Genomic DNA, 14,856 nt, shown 5'->3' with positions numbered 1-14,856 from the left:
CCATAGCTCCAAGGCCCTAGTGCTCTTGGCAGGTCCTCGCCTTCCCTTCGCACTGCTTTCACTGCAGCACAAACACTCGGGCTCTGCGCTTGTCTACCCAGGTACCTGTCCCAATATTCTCTCTCCCTATCACCAGAAATGACCTCCCAAATTCCAAAAGTCCAGCGATTTTTCCCACACCGAGCTAGCCAGGAACGAAACCTTTTTCTGGTCTTCCTCTTCCCTTGGCACCGCTTTTACAGCCACAGAAACTCTGGAGCTCTGTGCTTGCCTTGCCTGTTCACGGGCCTAATTCTCTCTCTCGCTCCCCTTTCGCTAGAGCCCAGCTCGGAGAGTGCAAACATCTAGTGATTTTGCCCACACCAAAGGAGCCAGGAGGAAATGTTGATGCTGGTCTTCACCTTCCCTTGGCACCGCTGTGACAGTGAAAGACAGACTCACGCTCTGCGCTTGCCTTCTTTCTTAGCCATCCTGAAGTTCTCTCAGGCTCAGACTGACTTTTTCAATAGCTGAGGTCTGACGTTGCAAACGTCAAGTGATTTCTTCCACAGCAAATGGGCAAGGACTGAAAGCTGTTGCTGCTCCTCACCTTCCCTTGACAGCGCTTTCACAGCCAAACACACGCTGGGTGGGGATCTGCCCTTGCCCTGTCTCCCGGCACTCCCCAGACACATTCTCAAGCTCACTCTCACTCTCGGCACAGACCACCTCCCAAACCGCAATCCTCCAGCCATTTCTCCCACACCACAGCTCTCAGGGCTTAAACCAGTTACCTGTCACCACATTCCCTTGCCAGCGCTTTCACAGCCAAACACGCACTGGGCAGCTGCCCTTGCCTTGCTTCCCAACACTCCCAATACGCATTCTCAAGCTCACTCTCACCCTGGGAAGAGACCAGCTCCCAAACTGCAATCGTCCAGCCATTTCTCCCGCACCAAGGCTCTAAGGGCTTTGCGCTCTTGCTGCGCCTCACCTTCCCTTGACAGCGCTTTCACAGCCAAACACACGCTGGGTGGGCATCTGCCCTTGCCTTGCCTCACAGCACTCCCCAGACACATTCTCAAGCTCACTCTCAGCCTCGCAATAGACCAGCTCTGAAACTCCAGTCGTCCAGCACTTTGTCCCAGACCATAGCTCTGATGGTATAGTGCTCTTGCTGGTTCTCACCTTCCCTTGCCACCACTTTCACAGCCAAACACACGCTAGCTCGGCATCTGCCCTTGCCTTGCCTCACAGCACTCCCCAGACACATTCTCAAGCTCACTCTCACCCCGGCACAGACCACCTCCCTGAGTGCAAATGTCCAGCCATTTCTCCCGCACCATAGCTCCAAGGCCCTAGTGCTCTTGGCAGGTCCTCGCCTTCCCTTCGCACTGCTTTCACTGCAGCACAAACACTCGGGCTCTGCGCTTGTCTACCCAGGTACCTGTCCCAATATTCTCTCTCCCTATCACCAGAAATGACCTCCCAAATTCCAAAAGTCCAGCGATTTTTCCCACACCGAGCTAGCCAGGAACGAAACCTTTTTCTGGTCTTCCTCTTCCCTTGGCACCGCTTTTACAGCCACAGAAACTCTGGCGCTCTGTGCTTGCCTTGCCTGTTAATGGGCCTAATTCTCTCTCTCGCTCCCCTTTCGCTAGAGCCCAGCTCGGAGAGTGCAAACATCTAGTGATTTTGCCCACACCAAAGGAGCCAGGAGGAAATGTTGATGCTGGTCTTCACCTTCCCTTGGCACCGCTGTGACAGTGAAAGACAGACTCACGCTCTGCGCTTGCCTTCTTTCTTAGCCATCCTGAAGTTCTCTCAGGCTCAGACTGACTTTTTCAATAGCTGAGGTCTGACGTTGCAAACGTCAAGTGATTTCTTCCACAGCAAATGGGCAAGGACTGAAAGCTGTTGCTGCTCCTCACCTTCCCTTGACAGCGCTTTCACAGCCAAACACACGCTGGGTGGGGATCTGCCCTTGCCCTGTCTCCCGGCACTCCCCAGACACATTCTCAAGCTCACTCTCACTCTCGGCACAGACCACCTCCCAAACCGCAATCGTCCAGCCATTTCTCCCACACCACAGCTCTCAGGGCTTAAACCAGTTACCTGTCACCACATTCCCTTGCCAGCGCTTTCACAGCCAAACACGCACTGGGCAGCTGCCCTTGCCTTGCTTCCCAACACTCCCAATACGCATTCTCAAGCTCACTCTCACCCTGGGAAGAGACCAGCTCCCAAACTGCAATCGTCCAGCCATTTCTCCCGCACCAAGGCTCTAAGGGCTTTGCGCTCTTGCTGCGCCTCACCTTCCCTTGACAGCGCTTTCACAGCCAAACACACGCTAGCTCGGCATCTGCCCTTGCCTTGCCTCACAGCACTCCCCAGACACATTCTCAAGCTCACTCTCACCCCGGCACAGACCACCTCCCTGAGTGCAAATGTCCAGCCATTTCTCCCGCACCATAGCTCCAAGGCCCTAGTGCTCTTGGCAGGTCCTCGCCTTCCCTTCGCACTGCTTTCACTGCAGCACAAACACTCGGGCTCTGCGCTTGTCTACCCAGGTACCTGTCCCAATATTCTCTCTCCCTATCACCAGAAATGACCTCCCAAATTCCAAAAGTCCAGCGATTTTTCCCACACCGAGCTAGCCAGGAACGAAACCTTTTTCTGGTCTTCCTCTTCCCTTGGCACCGCTTTTACAGCCACAGAAACTCTGGCGCTCTGTGCTTGCCTTGCCTGTTCACGGGCCTAATTCTCTCTCTCGCTCCCCTTTCGCTAGAGCCCAGCTCGGAGAGTGCAAACATCTAGTGATTTTGCCCACACCAAAGGAGCCAGGAGGAAATGTTGATGCTGGTCTTCACCTTCCCTTGGCACCGCTGTGACAGTGAAAGACAGACTCACGCTCTGCGCTTGCCTTCTTTCTTAGCCATCCTGAAGTTCTCTCAGGCTCAGACTGACTTTTTCAATAGCTGAGGTCTGACGTTGCAAACGTCAAGTGATTTCTTCCACAGCAAATGGGCAAGGACTGAAAGCTGTTGCTGCTCCTCACCTTCCCTTGACAGCGCTTTCACAGCCAAACACACGCTGGGTGGGGATCTGCCCTTGCCCTGTCTCCCGGCACTCCCCAGACACATTCTCAAGCTCACTCTCACTCTCGGCACAGACCACCTCCCAAACCGCAATCGTCCAGCCATTTCTCCCACACCACAGCTCTCAGGGCTTAAACCAGTTACCTGTCACCACATTCCCTTGCCAGCGCTTTCACAGCCAAACACGCACTGGGCAGCTGCCCTTGCCTTGCTTCCCAACACTCCCAATACGCATTCTCAAGCTCACTCTCACCCTGGGAAGAGACCAGCTCCCAAACTGCAATCGTCCAGCCATTTCTCCCGCACCAAGGCTCTAAGGGCTTTGTGCTCTTGCTGCGCCTCACCTTCCCTTGACAGCGCTTTCACAGCCAAACACACGCTAGCTCGGCATCTGCCCTTGCCTTGCCTCACAGCACTCCCCAGACACATTCTCAAGCTCACTCTCACCCCGGCACAGACCACCTCCCTGAGTGCAAATGTCCAGCCATTTCTCCCGCACCATAGCTCCAAGGCCCTAGTGCTCTTGGCAGGTCCTCGCCTTCCCTTCGCACTGCTTTCACTGCAGCACAAACACTCGGGCTCTGCGCTTGTCTACCCAGGTACCTGTCCCAATATTCTCTCTCCCTATCACCAGAAATGACCTCCCAAATTCCAAAAGTCCAGCGATTTTTCCCACACCGAGCTAGCCAGGAACGAAACCTTTTTCTGGTCTTCCTCTTCCCTTGGCACCGCTTTTACAGCCACAGAAACTCTGGAGCTCTGTGCTTGCCTTGCCTGTTCACGGGCCTAATTCTCTCTCTCGCTCCCCTTTCGCTAGAGCCCAGCTCGGAGAGTGCAAACATCTAGTGATTTTGCCCACACCAAAGGAGCCAGGAGGAAATGTTGATGCTGGTCTTCACCTTCCCTTGGCACCGCTGTGACAGTGAAAGACAGACTCACGCTCTGCGCTTGCCTTCTTTCTTAGCCATCCTGAAGTTCTCTCAGGCTCAGACTGACTTTTTCAATAGCTGAGGTCTGACGTTGCAAACGTCAAGTGATTTCTTCCACAGCAAATGGGCAAGGACTGAAAGCTGTTGCTGCTCCTCACCTTCCCTTGACAGCGCTTTCACAGCCAAACACACGCTGGGTGGGGATCTGCCCTTGCCCTGTCTCCCGGCACTCCCCAGACACATTCTCAAGCTCACTCTCACTCTCGGCACAGACCACCTCCCAAACCGCAATCCTCCAGCCATTTCTCCCACACCACAGCTCTCAGGGCTTAAACCAGTTACCTGTCACCACATTCCCTTGCCAGCGCTTTCACAGCCAAACACGCACTGGGCAGCTGCCCTTGCCTTGCTTCCCAACACTCCCAATACGCATTCTCAAGCTCACTCTCACCCTGGGAAGAGACCAGCTCCCAAACTGCAATCGTCCAGCCATTTCTCCCGCACCAAGGCTCTAAGGGCTTTGCGCTCTTGCTGCGCCTCACCTTCCCTTGACAGCGCTTTCACAGCCAAACACACGCTGGGTGGGCATCTGCCCTTGCCTTGCCTCACAGCACTCCCCAGACACATTCTCAAGCTCACTCTCAGCCTCGCAATAGACCAGCTCTGAAACTCCAGTCGTCCAGCACTTTGTCCCAGACCATAGCTCTGATGGTATAGTGCTCTTGCTGGTTCTCACCTTCCCTTGCCACCACTTTCACAGCCAAACACACGCTAGCTCGGCATCTGCCCTTGCCTTGCCTCACAGCACTCCCCAGACACATTCTCAAGCTCACTCTCACCCCGGCACAGACCACCTCCCTGAGTGCAAATGTCCAGCCATTTCTCCCGCACCATAGCTCCAAGGCCCTAGTGCTCTTGGCAGGTCCTCGCCTTCCCTTCGCACTGCTTTCACTGCAGCACAAACACTCGGGCTCTGCGCTTGTCTACCCAGGTACCTGTCCCAATATTCTCTCTCCCTATCACCAGAAATGACCTCCCAAATTCCAAAAGTCCAGCGATTTTTCCCACACCGAGCTAGCCAGGAACGAAACCTTTTTCTGGTCTTCCTCTTCCCTTGGCACCGCTTTTACAGCCACAGAAACTCTGGCGCTCTGTGCTTGCCTTGCCTGTTCACGGGCCTAATTCTCTCTCTCGCTCCCCTTTCGCTAGAGCCCAGCTCGGAGAGTGCAAACATCTAGTGATTTTGCCCACACCAAAGGAGCCAGGAGGAAATGTTGATGCTGGTCTTCACCTTCCCTTGGCACCGCTGTGACAGTGAAAGACAGACTCACGCTCTGCGCTTGCCTTCTTTCTTAGCCATCCTGAAGTTCTCTCAGGCTCAGACTGACTTTTTCAATAGCTGAGGTCTGACGTTGCAAACGTCAAGTGATTTCTTCCACAGCAAATGGGCAAGGACTGAAAGCTGTTGCTGCTCCTCACCTTCCCTTGACAGCGCTTTCACAGCCAAACACACGCTGGGTGGGGATCTGCCCTTGCCCTGTCTCCCGGCACTCCCCAGACACATTCTCAAGCTCACTCTCACTCTCGGCACAGACCACCTCCCAAACCGCAATCGTCCAGCCATTTCTCCCACACCACAGCTCTCAGGGCTTAAACCAGTTACCTGTCACCACATTCCCTTGCCAGCGCTTTCACAGCCAAACACGCACTGGGCAGCTGCCCTTGCCTTGCTTCCCAACACTCCCAATACGCATTCTCAAGCTCACTCTCACCCTGGGAAGAGACCAGCTCCCAAACTGCAATCGTCCAGCCATTTCTCCCGCACCAAGGCTCTAAGGGCTTTGCGCTCTTGCTGCGCCTCACCTTCCCTTGACAGCGCTTTCACAGCCAAACACACGCTAGCTCGGCATCTGCCCTTGCCTTGCCTCACAGCACTCCCCAGACACATTCTCAAGCTCACTCTCACCCCGGCACAGACCACCTCCCTGAGTGCAAATGTCCAGCCATTTCTCCCGCACCATAGCTCCAAGGCCCTAGTGCTCTTGGCAGGTCCTCGCCTTCCCTTCGCACTGCTTTCACTGCAGCACAAACACTCGGGCTCTGCGCTTGTCTACCCAGGTACCTGTCCCAATATTCTCTCTCCCTATCACCAGAAATGACCTCCCAAATTCCAAAAGTCCAGCGATTTTTCCCACACCGAGCTAGCCAGGAACGAAACCTTTTTCTGGTCTTCCTCTTCCCTTGGCACCGCTTTTACAGCCACAGAAACTCTGGCGCTCTGTGCTTGCCTTGCCTGTTCACGGGCCTAATTCTCTCTCTCGCTCCCCTTTCGCTAGAGCCCAGCTCGGAGAGTGCAAACATCTAGTGATTTTGCCCACACCAAAGGAGCCAGGAGGAAATGTTGATGCTGGTCTTCACCTTCCCTTGGCACCGCTGTGACAGTGAAAGACAGACTCACGCTCTGCGCTTGCCTTCTTTCTTAGCCATCCTGAAGTTCTCTCAGGCTCAGACTGACTTTTTCAATAGCTGAGGTCTGACGTTGCAAACGTCAAGTGATTTCTTCCACAGCAAATGGGCAAGGACTGAAAGCTGTTGCTGCTCCTCACCTTCCCTTGACAGCGCTTTCACAGCCAAACACACGCTGGGTGGGGATCTGCCCTTGCCCTGTCTCCCGGCACTCCCCAGACACATTCTCAAGCTCACTCTCACTCTCGGCACAGACCACCTCCCAAACCGCAATCGTCCAGCCATTTCTCCCACACCACAGCTCTCAGGGCTTAAACCAGTTACCTGTCACCACATTCCCTTGCCAGCGCTTTCACAGCCAAACACGCACTGGGCAGCTGCCCTTGCCTTGCTTCCCAACACTCCCAATACGCATTCTCAAGCTCACTCTCACCCTGGGAAGAGACCAGCTCCCAAACTGCAATCGTCCAGCCATTTCTCCCGCACCAAGGCTCTAAGGGCTTTGTGCTCTTGCTGCGCCTCACCTTCCCTTGACAGCGCTTTCACAGCCAAACACACGCTGGGTGGGCATCTGCCCTTGCCTTGCCTCACAGCACTCCCCAGACACATTCTCAAGCTCACTCTCACCCCGGCACAGACCACCTCCCTGAGTGCAAATGTCCAGCCATTTCTCCCGCACCATAGCTCCAAGGCCCTAGTGCTCTTGGCAGGTCCTCGCCTTCCCTTCGCACTGCTTTCACTGCAGCACAAACACTCGGGCTCTGCGCTTGTCTACCCAGGTACCTGTCCCAATATTCTCTCTCCCTATCACCAGAAATGACCTCCCAAATTCCAAAAGTCCAGCGATTTTTCCCACACCGAGCTAGCCAGGAACGAAACCTTTTTCTGGTCTTCCTCTTCCCTTGGCACCGCTTTTACAGCCACAGAAACTCTGGAGCTCTGTGCTTGCCTTGCCTGTTCACGGGCCTAATTCTCTCTCTCGCTCCCCTTTCGCTAGAGCCCAGCTCGGAGAGTGCAAACATCTAGTGATTTTGCCCACACCAAAGGAGCCAGGAGGAAATGTTGATGCTGGTCTTCACCTTCCCTTGGCACCGCTGTGACAGTGAAAGACAGACTCACGCTCTGCGCTTGCCTTCTTTCTTAGCCATCCTGAAGTTCTCTCAGGCTCAGACTGACTTTTTCAATAGCTGAGGTCTGACGTTGCAAACGTCAAGTGATTTCTTCCACAGCAAATGGGCAAGGACTGAAAGCTGTTGCTGCTCCTCACCTTCCCTTGACAGCGCTTTCACAGCCAAACACACGCTGGGTGGGGATCTGCCCTTGCCCTGTCTCCCGGCACTCCCCAGACACATTCTCAAGCTCACTCTCACTCTCGGCACAGACCACCTCCCAAACCGCAATCCTCCAGCCATTTCTCCCACACCACAGCTCTCAGGGCTTAAACCAGTTACCTGTCACCACATTCCCTTGCCAGCGCTTTCACAGCCAAACACGCACTGGGCAGCTGCCCTTGCCTTGCTTCCCAACACTCCCAATACGCATTCTCAAGCTCACTCTCACCCTGGGAAGAGACCAGCTCCCAAACTGCAATCGTCCAGCCATTTCTCCCGCACCAAGGCTCTAAGGGCTTTGCGCTCTGGCTGCGCCTCACCTTCCCTTGACAGCGCTTTCACAGCCAAACACACGCTGGGTGGGCATCTGCCCTTGCCTTGCCTCACAGCACTCCCCAGACACATTCTCAAGCTCACTCTCAGCCTCGCAATAGACCAGCTCTGAAACTCCAGTTGTCCAGCACTTTGTCCCAGACCATAGCTCTGATGGTATAGTGCTCTTGCTGGTTCTCACCTTCCCTTGCCACCACTTTCACAGCCAAACACACGCTAGCTCGGCATCTGCCCTTGCCTTGCCTCACAGCACTCCCCAGACACATTCTCAAGCTCACTCTCACCCCGGCACAGACCACCTCCCTGAGTGCAAATGTCCAGCCATTTCTCCCGCACCATAGCTCCAAGGCCCTAGTGCTCTTGGCAGGTCCTCGCCTTCCCTTCGCACTGCTTTCACTGCAGCACAAACACTCGGGCTCTGCGCTTGTCTACCCAGGTACCTGTCCCAATATTCTCTCTCCCTATCACCAGAAATGACCTCCCAAATTCCAAAAGTCCAGCGATTTTTCCCACACCGAGCTAGCCAGGAACGAAACCTTTTTCTGGTCTTCCTCTTCCCTTGGCACCGCTTTTACAGCCACAGAAACTCTGGCGCTCTGTGCTTGCCTTGCCTGTTCACGGGCCTAATTCTCTCTCTCGCTCCCCTTTCGCTAGAGCCCAGCTCGGAGAGTGCAAACATCTAGTGATTTTGCCCACACCAAAGGAGCCAGGAGGAAATGTTGATGCTGGTCTTCACCTTCCCTTGGCACCGCTGTGACAGTGAAAGACAGACTCACGCTCTGCGCTTGCCTTCTTTCTTAGCCATCCTGAAGTTCTCTCAGGCTCAGACTGACTTTTTCAATAGCTGAGGTCTGACGTTGCAAACGTCAAGTGATTTCTTCCACAGCAAATGGGCAAGGACTGAAAGCTGTTGCTGCTCCTCACCTTCCCTTGACAGCGCTTTCACAGCCAAACACACGCTGGGTGGGGATCTGCCCTTGCCCTGTCTCCCGGCACTCCCCAGACACATTCTCAAGCTCACTCTCACTCTCGGCACAGACCACCTCCCAAACCGCAATCGTCCAGCCATTTCTCCCACACCACAGCTCTCAGGGCTTAAACCAGTTACCTGTCACCACATTCCCTTGCCAGCGCTTTCACAGCCAAACACGCACTGGGCAGCTGCCCTTGCCTTGCTTCCCAACACTCCCAATACGCATTCTCAAGCTCACTCTCACCCTGGGAAGAGACCAGCTCCCAAACTGCAATCGTCCAGCCATTTCTCCCGCACCAAGGCTCTAAGGGCTTTGCGCTCTTGCTGCGCCTCACCTTCCCTTGACAGCGCTTTCACAGCCAAACACACGCTAGCTCGGCATCTGCCCTTGCCTTGCCTCACAGCACTCCCCAGACACATTCTCAAGCTCACTCTCACCCCGGCACAGACCACCTCCCTGAGTGCAAATGTCCAGCCATTTCTCCCGCACCATAGCTCCAAGGCCCTAGTGCTCTTGGCAGGTCCTCGCCTTCCCTTCGCACTGCTTTCACTGCAGCACAAACACTCGGGCTCTGCGCTTGTCTACCCAGGTACCTGTCCCAATATTCTCTCTCCCTATCACCAGAAATGACCTCCCAAATTCCAAAAGTCCAGCGATTTTTCCCACACCGAGCTAGCCAGGAACGAAACCTTTTTCTGGTCTTCCTCTTCCCTTGGCACCGCTTTTACAGCCACAGAAACTCTGGCGCTCTGTGCTTGCCTTGCCTGTTCACGGGCCTAATTCTCTCTCTCGCTCCCCTTTCGCTAGAGCCCAGCTCGGAGAGTGCAAACATCTAGTGATTTTGCCCACACCAAAGGAGCCAGGAGGAAATGTTGATGCTGGTCTTCACCTTCCCTTGGCACCGCTGTGACAGTGAAAGACAGACTCACGCTCTGCGCTTGCCTTCTTTCTTAGCCATCCTGAAGTTCTCTCAGGCTCAGACTGACTTTTTCAATAGCTGAGGTCTGACGTTGCAAACGTCAAGTGATTTCTTCCACAGCAAATGGGCAAGGACTGAAAGCTGTTGCTGCTCCTCACCTTCCCTTGACAGCGCTTTCACAGCCAAACACACGCTGGGTGGGGATCTGCCCTTGCCCTGTCTCCCGGCACTCCCCAGACACATTCTCAAGCTCACTCTCACTCTCGGCACAGACCACCTCCCAAACCGCAATCGTCCAGCCATTTCTCCCACACCACAGCTCTCAGGGCTTAAACCAGTTACCTGTCACCACATTCCCTTGCCAGCGCTTTCACAGCCAAACACGCACTGGGCAGCTGCCCTTGCCTTGCTTCCCAACACTCCCAATACGCATTCTCAAGCTCACTCTCACCCTGGGAAGAGACCAGCTCCCAAACTGCAATCGTCCAGCCATTTCTCCCGCACCAAGGCTCTAAGGGCTTTGTGCTCTTGCTGCGCCTCACCTTCCCTTGACAGCGCTTTCACAGCCAAACACACGCTGGGTGGGCATCTGCCCTTGCCTTGCCTCACAGCACTCCCCAGACACATTCTCAAGCTCACTCTCACCCCGGCACAGACCACCTCCCTGAGTGCAAATGTCCAGCCATTTCTCCCGCACCATAGCTCCAAGGCCCTAGTGCTCTTGGCAGGTCCTCGCCTTCCCTTCGCACTGCTTTCACTGCAGCACAAACACTCGGGCTCTGCGCTTGTCTACCCAGGTACCTGTCCCAATATTCTCTCTCCCTATCACCAGAAATGACCTCCCAAATTCCAAAAGTCCAGCGATTTTTCCCACACCGAGCTAGCCAGGAACGAAACCTTTTTCTGGTCTTCCTCTTCCCTTGGCACCGCTTTTACAGCCACAGAAACTCTGGCGCTCTGTGCTTGCCTTGCCTGTTCACGGGCCTAATTCTCTCTCTCGCTCCCCTTTCGCTAGAGCCCAGCTCGGAGAGTGCAAACATCTAGTGATTTTGCCCACACCAAAGGAGCCAGGAGGAAATGTTGATGCTGGTCTTCACCTTCCCTTGGCACCGCTGTGACAGTGAAAGACAGACTCACGCTCTGCGCTTGCCTTCTTTCTTAGCCATCCTGAAGTTCTCTCAGGCTCAGACTGACTTTTTCAATAGCTGAGGTCTGACGTTGCAAACGTCAAGTGATTTCTTCCACAGCAAATGGGCAAGGACTGAAAGCTGTTGCTGCTCCTCACCTTCCCTTGACAGCGCTTTCACAGCCAAACACACGCTGGGTGGGGATCTGCCCTTGCCCTGTCTCCCGGCACTCCCCAGACACATTCTCAAGCTCACTCTCACTCTCGGCACAGACCACCTCCCAAACCGCAATCCTCCAGCCATTTCTCCCACACCACAGCTCTCAGGGCTTAAACCAGTTACCTGTCACCACATTCCCTTGCCAGCGCTTTCACAGCCAAACACGCACTGGGCAGCTGCCCTTGCCTTGCTTCCCAACACTCCCAATACGCATTCTCAAGCTCACTCTCACCCTGGGAAGAGACCAGCTCCCAAACTGCAATCGTCCAGCCATTTCTCCCGCACCAAGGCTCTAAGGGCTTTGCGCTCTTGCTGCGCCTCACCTTCCCTTGACAGCGCTTTCACAGCCAAACACACGCTGGGTGGGCATCTGCCCTTGCCTTGCCTCACAGCACTCCCCAGACACATTCTCAAGCTCACTCTCAGCCTCGCAATAGACCAGCTCTGAAACTCCAGTCGTCCAGCACTTTGTCCCAGACCATAGCTCTGATGGTATAGTGCTCTTGCTGGTTCTCACCTTCCCTTGCCACCACTTTCACAGCCAAACACACGCTAGCTCGGCATCTGCCCTTGCCTTGCCTCACAGCACTCCCCAGACACATTCTCAAGCTCACTCTCACCCCGGCACAGACCACCTCCCTGAGTGCAAATGTCCAGCCATTTCTCCCGCACCATAGCTCCAAGGCCCTAGTGCTCTTGGCAGGTCCTCGCCTTCCCTTCGCACTGCTTTCACTGCAGCACAAACACTCGGGCTCTGCGCTTGTCTACCCAGGTACCTGTCCCAATATTCTCTCTCCCTATCACCAGAAATGACCTCCCAAATTCCAAAAGTCCAGCGATTTTTCCCACACCGAGCTAGCCAGGAACGAAACCTTTTTCTGGTCTTCCTCTTCCCTTGGCACCGCTTTTACAGCCACAGAAACTCTGGAGCTCTGTGCTTGCCTTGCCTGTTCACGGGCCTAATTCTCTCTCTCGCTCCCCTTTCGCTAGAGCCCAGCTCGGAGAGTGCAAACATCTAGTGATTTTGCCCACACCAAAGGAGCCAGGAGGAAATGTTGATGCTGGTCTTCACCTTCCCTTGGCACCGCTGTGACAGTGAAAGACAGACTCACGCTCTGCGCTTGCCTTCTTTCTTAGCCATCCTGAAGTTCTCTCAGGCTCAGACTGACTTTTTCAATAGCTGAGGTCTGACGTTGCAAACGTCAAGTGATTTCTTCCACAGCAAATGGGCAAGGACTGAAAGCTGTTGCTGCTCCTCACCTTCCCTTGACAGCGCTTTCACAGCCAAACACACGCTGGGTGGGGATCTGCCCTTGCCCTGTCTCCCGGCACTCCCCAGACACATTCTCAAGCTCACTCTCACTCTCGGCACAGACCACCTCCCAAACCGCAATCCTCCAGCCATTTCTCCCACACCACAGCTCTCAGGGCTTAAACCAGTTACCTGTCACCACATTCCCTTGCCAGCGCTTTCACAGCCAAACACGCACTGGGCAGCTGCCCTTGCCTTGCTTCCCAACACTCCCAATACGCATTCTCAAGCTCACTCTCACCCTGGGAAGAGACCAGCTCCCAAACTGCAATCGTCCAGCCATTTCTCCCGCACCAAGGCTCTAAGGGCTTTGCGCTCTTGCTGCGCCTCACCTTCCCTTGACAGCGCTTTCACAGCCAAACACACGCTGGGTGGGCATCTGCCCTTGCCTTGCCTCACAGCACTCCCCAGACACATTCTCAAGCTCACTCTCAGCCTCGCAATAGACCAGCTCTGAAACTCCAGTCGTCCAGCACTTTGTCCCAGACCATAGCTCTGATGGTATAGTGCTCTTGCTGGTTCTCACCTTCCCTTGCCACCACTTTCACAGCCAAACACACGCTAGCTCGGCATCTGCCCTTGCCTTGCCTCACAGCACTCCCCAGACACATTCTCAAGCTCACTCTCACCCCGGCACAGACCACCTCCCTGAGTGCAAATGTCCAGCCATTTCTCCCGCACCATAGCTCCAAGGCCCTAGTGCTCTTGGCAGGTCCTCGCCTTCCCTTCGCACTGCTTTCACTGCAGCACAAACACTCGGGCTCTGCGCTTGTCTACCCAGGTACCTGTCCCAATATTCTCTCTCCCTATCACCAGAAATGACCTCCCAAATTCCAAAAGTCCAGCGATTTTTCCCACACCGAGCTAGCCAGGAACGAAACCTTTTTCTGGTCTTCCTCTTCCCTTGGCACCGCTTTTACAGCCACAGAAACTCTGGCGCTCTGTGCTTGCCTTGCCTGTTCACGGGCCTAATTCTCTCTCTCGCTCCCCTTTCGCTAGAGCCCAGCTCGGAGAGTGCAAACATCTAGTGATTTTGCCCACACCAAAGGAGCCAGGAGGAAATGTTGATGCTGGTCTTCACCTTCCCTTGGCACCGCTGTGACAGTGAAAGACAGACTCACGCTCTGCGCTTGCCTTCTTTCTTAGCCATCCTGAAGTTCTCTCAGGCTCAGACTGACTTTTTCAATAGCTGAGGTCTGACGTTGCAAACGTCAAGTGATTTCTTCCACAGCAAATGGGCAAGGACTGAAAGCTGTTGCTGCTCCTCACCTTCCCTTGACAGCGCTTTCACAGCCAAACACACGCTGGGTGGGGATCTGCCCTTGCCCTGTCTCCCGGCACTCCCCAGACACATTCTCAAGCTCACTCTCACTCTCGGCACAGACCACCTCCCAAACCGCAATCCTCCAGCCATTTCTCCCACACCACAGCTCTCAGGGCTTAAACCAGTTACCTGTGAGCACATTCCCTTGCCAGCGCTTTCACAGCCAAACACGCACTGGGCAGCTGCCCTTGCCTTGCTTCCCAACACTCCCAATACGCATTCTCAAGCTCACTCTCACCCTGGGAAGAGACCAGCTCCCAAACTGCAATCGTCCAGCCATTTCTCCCGCACCAAGGCTCTAAGGGCTTTGTGCTCTTGCTGCGCCTCACCTTCCCTTGACAGCGCTTTCACAGCCAAACACACGCTAGCTCGGCATCTGCCCTTGCCTTGCCTCACAGCACTCCCCAGACACATTCTCAAGCTCACTCTCACCCCGGCACAGACCACCTCCCTGAGTGCAAATGTCCAGCCATTTCTCCCGCACCATAGCTCCAAGGCCCTAGTGCTCTTGGCAGGTCCTCGCCTTCCCTTCGCACTGCTTTCACTGCAGCACAAACACTCGGGCTCTGCGCTTGTCTACCCAGGTACCTGTCCCAATATTCTCTCTCCCTATCACCAGAAATGACCTCCCAAATTCCAAAAGTCCAGCGATTTTTCCCACACCGAGCTAGCCAGGAACGAAACCTTTTTCTGGTCTTCCTCTTCCCTTGGCACCGCTTTTACAGCCACAGAAACTCTGGAGCTCTGTGCTTGCCTTGCCTGTTCACGGGCCTAATTCTCTCTCTCGCTCCCCTTTCGCTAGAGCCCAGCTCGGAGAGTGCAAACATCTAGTGATTTTGCCCACA

The sequence above is a fragment of the Pelecanus crispus genome, chromosome 12 (genome assembly GCF_030463565.1).
Source record: "Pelecanus crispus isolate bPelCri1 chromosome 12, bPelCri1.pri, whole genome shotgun sequence".
Lineage (NCBI taxonomy): Eukaryota > Metazoa > Chordata > Aves > Pelecaniformes > Pelecanidae > Pelecanus > Pelecanus crispus.
This window is presented reverse-complemented; position numbering follows the sequence as displayed.